General features: G+C 30.5%; 1 protein-coding gene across 5 annotated transcripts in view; it reads right to left on the bottom strand.

Moving 5' to 3' along the window:
* Positions 1-282: 282 nt before the first annotated feature.
* The window catches only part of LOC143239036 (uncharacterized), a 29,013-nt gene continuing 21,722 nt past the window's right edge, over positions 283-7,573 (bottom strand). For 4 of the 5 annotated variants that reach the window (XR_013020933.1, XR_013020935.1, XR_013020936.1 and 1 more), the window contains one exon: positions 283-6,275. The gene's annotated coding sequence lies outside the window, so the exon portion shown is untranslated. The remainder of the gene's footprint in view (positions 6,276-7,573) is intronic. The other variant, XR_013020934.1, reaches the window with a different exon arrangement.

Genomic DNA, 7,573 nt, shown 5'->3' with positions numbered 1-7,573 from the left:
TAAAGTGCAATGTATAATTATTAATTTGGTATATCATTAAACATCTTGTTTATTGTCTAATAAGATAGTTTTACAATGCTGCAACTGCAGAAATAATCTGAATAATGCTAGTGTAATGTATACCTCCAGAGGATTATCTTCTAGTACTAATAAAATTGATTGAAAATACAATGCTATAAACATCTATTAAGGTTACTATTCTCTATCAGGAGAGATATTAGGTATTAGATCTTTTTAAGAAGTGCAACAAGTTTAAAACTAACTGGAACAAGAATAAAATTTGAAACTTTTATTACCACAGTAAGAAAAAGCTGTACAAGTTTAACATCAAGGTAAATCTTGAGTGAAGTTTTTACCTCACATCTTAATTTAACCTAAACAACATGTTTCAGTTTAAATCAGAAAAAGTTATTTTTCTAATCTGGATTTATAATGTCAATCTTAACTTATCACAAAATGTGTAACTCTTATATCACAAGTCAGAAAAAAAAAATCTGTATCAGTATACTTCCTAGCCAATACGCACGACATGTACTGTTATCCTTATAACCCACTTATAAATCTCTGAAACTACCAGTAAGGAAAATCATAAAGCATACAGAACCAATAACAAGAACAACTATACTATGAATACTTAACTGACAAATTCTAAAAAGCATTTTTTCACAACACAACTTGTGGTACACGAATAATCAAGTAACATAAAAAAAAAGTACATCATTTCAGCTTCTTGATGTATCACCTCCTGTGAGATATGAAATTTTTCTTTTAATATTTTTAAGCAGAAGCATAATACACATCATAATCAAAAGTTTTACAATTACAGCTGCCACCTGAAGGTGATATCTACTAATAATGGTAAAGAGACCAATTGAGCAAATACATTTTTTTATCTTCTCCTTCAGTTTATCATAATTTTGTATACCTCTGTAGGCAATCTTTTCTTAATGTCGGAGTGATAACTGTGTGGGAAAAGAAAGTTAGCCAATACAGGTTTTAATAGATGAAACACCAAGGCCTTGTTTGGGATGTTTATCCTGATGTAGGAGTAGTAATACTGTGAACGTGGGAAGTATACCATAACAGGTTTGTTGCTGATGAGACATACCAACATGTCACTTCAGAGTGAAGTTCTTAATATAAGAGTGACAGCATTGTAGCAATAAGAAATACACAATTTTAGGTTTGTTTCTGATGAGACAGAGTAAAATGCTGTTTGAGTTGCATTTCCTAGTGGAGAGTTAATCATGTCAAGTTTGTTGCAGATGAGATAGAGCAAGATGTCTCTTCAGATGGGCTTTTCTGGTGTATGAGCGATAACAATGTGGGCAGGGGAAGTACCTCCACTGTTTGTGTTGAAAGTACTGATGAGTTGCCAGGGATGCTTTGGATGAAAATGTCCTCCCACAAACTGAACAGAATATGTTTGATTTTCCACCAAATCCCTGTACACTCCTAACTTCCCTGTGTCCTTCGAAAATAACTCCTGTAACAAGTAAAATTTTCTGGATTTCATTCTCCTTACACTATAAACAAGCAAATGCATACAAGGAAATTAACTATTAACTTAAAGTAATTGTATAATTAAAACTTGTGACATAAACAAAACCACTAAATAAAAAAAAAAAAACTGTGATGTTACACATTCCTTTTCGTAACTTTCTCGCTTTTCAATTAGTTATACTAATATATGAAATTCAAATACTACCTGGCTTCTTTGGCAAACCTTTTATCAAGAATTATATAAACTAATTTGTATTTTATATAGTCTTAAGCCAAATAAGTAAATCTCAAACAAACAGATTAAAAAATAAAACATCTCATTTTCTTCTTAAGATTGTGTAAGAGTTCAGCTCAAGACTGTAGTGAATGAACATAAATAAAGACATAGATGTTTTGTTTCTCATGTCCAGAAAAATTAATGAAGTTTTTGATAATTATGCAAGTTTTTAAGATTTCAGTATTTACTTGGAATTTTACCTCTCCATAAATAACGGTAAAAATTAAAAACGACTTTTACTTCTTAAAATAATTTCTGATCACTGTAACTCATTTTATGTCAAAAAATCTGACACCTTGCAGTACTGCCTCAATTTAGCATCCTGTTGTGCTGTCAGGCAATAACATAAGCTATCACAAACTACATACACATGCCTGTATTTGGATCATTTAAATAAATCATGAAAATGTTGCAGGTACATTTTTTTTGTTCAAGCAACATTTTCAAAGTAAAACTAAAAAGTTTTGATACTGTTGGGTTGTTATGAAATACATATTATGTTAAAAAATAAAATAAATTCATAAATTAACTGACTGTGCACTTGTAATGAAAAGTAGTAATAAGAAATGTCTTGTATCATTCTAATGCTCTTTGGTCTTAAATGTGTTTATTTAAAAACTATCCATAAAATCTCTATTTATGAATCGTGTGCCTAAACAACCTTAACACCAGAATTTAATTTCAATAGGGTTATCACGTTTGATTAAGTGCTTCTTTCTCTTTGTAAAAGTTAAATTTTCTTTTTCAAATCCATAACTATGAATTTTTCTAAGCTTAATCATCAAATCTGCTGTGGATTAAGGCACTTAAATTATGAAACAATTGTCTGTATTCAGACCTAAAACAGTAATGTCAGGGTTACAGTAGTTTGTCTTTAGGTCTAAAATATGTAATGTTAAGGCTATAATAGTTTGGTATTTGGACGTGAAGTATGTAATTTTAGGGCTAGATAGGTGAAAATTATTTATCACATAAAAAATCTTTTTTTTCCCCTTTCTGCTCCTGAGAAGAAAAAAATGTATTTTTTCTCAGCATTATATGAATCAGCCATCACACTCACCTATGATACAAGCAGCTAAAGTTGAAGATATGTTTTTAGTCATATGATTCACACTTAAAATGTTTCTCAACATTACAATTTTGTAATGGTTTACGCAATGTCTTGACACACAAATAAATAAATAACAAACCCATAATATTTTCAAAAAATAAAAAGCTGACTTTTTTCTCATTCACTTGTGCAATCAACTCTCCCATAGTTAAAGCTGATGTTAAATTCACAATATGTAAAACTCATTTTCTAAAACCAGCTTTTGTGATACTTAAATATGGTTTCACTGGTATTTGTTACTTTGATACTAATTAACTTTTCAGAGTTGGTTTTCTTTTCATAATGACGAACAGATGTACCTTGCTCACATCTAACAATAAAAGCAACAAAACAATAAAAAATCACTGATGGCCTTACTGAAAATGTTTTCTTCTGTTTATATTATTTATAACTGTTACAAACATAATCATGAAGTAAATGTTATATATCACTGCCTGCACTTATTTTTCTTATTACGTAAGTGGAGAAGATGTTTTAACTTATTTATTCTTACTCAATCTAATACAAAATTTCAAAAATCTTAAGATACAGAAAATTAATCATATAAAGGATTGTAAACAAAATTCCACAGATGAATAGAATATTCTTCTGCAATCTCTGTATAAAAAAAAAAAAAGACAAAGTTAAATAACAGCCACTACACTTCTTATCCTTAAACCCTGGAACAGACACAACATAAATGAACATAATACTCATCACAGTGTTTTCAGCATTTTTCTGTGAGAATGGTACCTAGTTTCTATCAACATGTAATATTTCTGCAAATATGTAGATTAATTTTAAGAACACACAACTGTGCATAGGAAAGGCCAACTCAGCCCACAATAGAGTTAGTGAAAACTATTTCTAAATGCACAGTAAAAAAAATATTACAAGACATTTCAGCACAAAATTGTCATCAATGAAACATACTTTTAGAACTGTGACAGTTCGTAACACATATCTAGAAATGGGGTAGTAAAACATCTCTATTCTCATAACTGTTGGTAAAACTTCTCTTGGGAAGTAACAGTCAACTGAACATACACCACTCTACCTCTGACAGGAAAATATTATGGGAATATGGAAAATACCTCCAAGCAGATTTGGTCCAGAGCCATAATTTCAACTGAGAAGGCAACAACTGAATATTTTGTAGCTGTCATATTTACATCATTCAGTCGTGTCAAAAGCAATTTTATGTTCTCAACAAAATGTCTGAAACTGCTTTCTTTCTTTCACATACTTTAAAGGTGTCATGTTGAAAGGAAAAAAAAAAAAGATTTGATCTGTTTGGTGTTCAATCACATGCTCAAAATATAACTAACATTTAGAATATCAGCCAAAATCTGAACCTAATCATATGAGACAATTAATAAAACACAAGTTAAATACCTTTAAATCTAAACACGTCAAATGAAAATATATTAACAGACATGTGACAGGCAGTAACACATACATATACCTACGTAGTAAAAGGTTTGAACTTACGACTGTCACATCTATACGTGAGGAGCAAAATGTCTAAATTTATAAAAGTCAAATGAAAATATAAAACCATACATATACAGTGAGTAGCACACATACATATATGTGTAGTAAAATATCTCTAAACTACGATACCCAAATAAATATTTACAATGGCACATATAACAGTCAGTAAAACATACACTTCAAACATGATAATCTGAAACACATACATAGACATGCAACAGTTACTACATAATTTCAGTTGTTCCAGTAAAAAACAAGACCATTCCACTGTGATAACACATATTTATGTACACAATTGGTTGTGTATGTCTAGACTTATGACAGTTAACTATATATCCGTCACACGCGACAGTCAGCAAAACATTTCTGGATATGTGCGTGACCATCAACTGAAGAACTGCTGCCCATGACAATAAGACACCCTTAAACACATTAAACTGAAAACAGTCTGCAGCACAGTCAGTAAAATATCATTATGTGTATGAAATGGCTTACTCCCAATAAAATTACACCTCACTTAACCTAACATACTTTGTGTACATAATTTAAAAAGTAACAAGCAACAACAGTACATTTCAGCAGCAACAAAACTATGATATAAACAAGTTAATCTGAGATGAGTCTATTTTTAAACTTGTAAATTCATGAAATGATTTTCTTAACATACATGATAACCACCTCAAAAAACATTATTCAAACTAATTAGTTTAAGAATTTCATATGAGTAAAGGTGTGTTTGACTTGTAACTAGTGTTTCCAGACTACTATAAACCCAGACTGAATACTGAAACAGTAAAGTATACAACAAATATGTTACCATTTATACTGAGTACCATATTTAGTTTTCTATGCTCGGAGGTAATGCAACAGACTGAAAGGGTTTCACAAGGCACAACCAATAATGTTAGCTTACAGTAATACTTCCAAAAATGTATCATAGCAATCACAATTTTGAGAAATAATTATCATGCTATATCTGGCAAATATTAAAATCTGTTAAATTCTAGGAATTGTGACAAAATATCACAATTCATTTGAATATCTGGATAACAACAAGGCCTCATGTGCAGCAGCTGGCAATGGTATAATTATTATAGCTAAATTGTTGGCAATGCAATGTTCTTGCTGGAAATCTATACTGAGCCAATTATAAATAAAATGTTACAAAGTATTGGAAGTCTTGTTGCCATACTTCACCGTGTACAATATTAACAGATAAACTGCTGGTAAACTACAAAGTGCATCACTATTTTATTAACAAGGCACTCTTAAACAGTTCAACGACATAAAGTTTTGTATTTTATATTTTCCAAGTTACACATTGTTTTAAATACATGATTCCTAAAACTTAGCTTTTCGCTTTCCTAGTTTCATGATGCATCAACTATTTGCCATTTCATATCTATGGTTTTTGAGAATTCCAAGTGAACAAATTCATTTCTCTTTAGCTTATATACATTTGCATAGAAAAACTCTGCAAAAATTTTTCTGGTCTGTGATGTAAGATAACAATGGAAAACCTCTAAATGACAGCTTGTTATATGAATATTTATCTGGAATTAGTAATTATTTTTCACTTCTGTGAATTACATTAAGAAAAAACTATAAAGGTATTTATTTTTTAAAACAAGTTATTTAGAATGATAATATTTTAAAAATTTTCTGTTGGTTTCAATACATTCATAGTGTCCACGACCATTGTTTGTAGCCTCATGGCATGGGCTACACGTGTATGTCTATACAAATTATTTTTCCACTTGAAAACCATAGGGCACATGGGGCATTTATGGGTTGCTAGTTCATGCATACTCTTGTGCTGCTTTAGGCCTTTAGCTGTTGCAAAATGACGACCACAATGAGAACATGTTGCTGACACATTATCGTATGAAGAGACAATGAAGTTGCGATAACCTGAAATTTAAAGAAAATTTAAAAACTTAATTTCACAAAAATATTATACACACACATACACGATAAATTTTGCAACTTTCTAACATAAAATTATATATAAATACACACACACACACACATATATTTTAGTAAAATTAATACATTTTGATAAAGTTAACAATATTACAAGGAAGGACCGCATTAAAAACAGCAAATCCAAATATCTAACTACTTATATTAGTTTGCTATAAATTAAAAAATGAGCCACAAAACATAAATTAAACAACAAATGTTATACTAATTGAAAAGATTCCAGGGTACAAACAATAATGTGGGATTATAAAATGTACCCCAGGTTTTGGAAGTGACTGCAAGAAGTAAGGACCCACACTGTGGTGGAGATACACCATCTATCAGTCTTAACCTCCATTCACCAGTCTCACATAAGAAATAAAAGAGTAGCTATAGATATAGAAATTAAAAGAGCAAGATGTGGGTGCTAAAGCTCACAACATCCCACATCTATATCACCCTTCACTGCCTGCAGACAGTTATGGGAAGGTAACTGCTCTCCAAAGTAAAGAAGAAAAATTAATTGAAATAAAAATAAGAAAATAAGGTATTGTCATTAGGGAGTAAGTTGATAGCTTACCTCTTGAAGTGAGCTTTCCATCCCCCAATATGGTAGAAAGGCACTAATTGATAGCACAGAAGATGAATTATACTAATATGAAGCATCCCATCCAGTTATCTAAACAAACTAGAATAGCTCCCAACCATCACCCTTTATTACACCTACTGTGACTATCATGCTCTAAAAAAGCCTTTGTATGCACAGCAAGATATACATCTGCATAAAGTAGCGCCAAGTTGTTAAATCACCTAGGATATATCTTATAATCCCACATTATAGTTTGTATCCTCAAATATTTTCAGTTAGTGCAGCAATTTTTGTTTTTGCTTCAGCTTGTTTTTTAAACTATAAAAAACTAATATATACACACATATGTATATATATTTTAAACAAAAAATAAATACAATCTGACATCCATTTTTCTGTTCACTTTCAAAGTAAATTTCTGAAACATTTTTCTTAAATAGTTGATTGCATGTTATAATATAAACACTTTCTAATAATGCAATTTATAGCAGCAAATTTATCTATTCATGTTGCTAAAAGGCATTATGAGCTTCTTTAACCATTGTAGGGATTGGAACCCTGGATTTTAGCATACTAAGTCTGTAAACTTACTGGATTTCCATCAAAGGGCTTTTAATTAATACAGTATATTGTATAAAGTGACACATAATTAGGTAAG

The sequence above is a fragment of the Tachypleus tridentatus genome, chromosome 13, assembly GCF_004210375.1.
Source record: "Tachypleus tridentatus isolate NWPU-2018 chromosome 13, ASM421037v1, whole genome shotgun sequence".
Lineage (NCBI taxonomy): Eukaryota > Metazoa > Arthropoda > Merostomata > Xiphosura > Limulidae > Tachypleus > Tachypleus tridentatus.
Note: the sequence above shows the minus strand (reverse complement) of the source record. Positions and strands in the feature narration are given on the sequence as shown.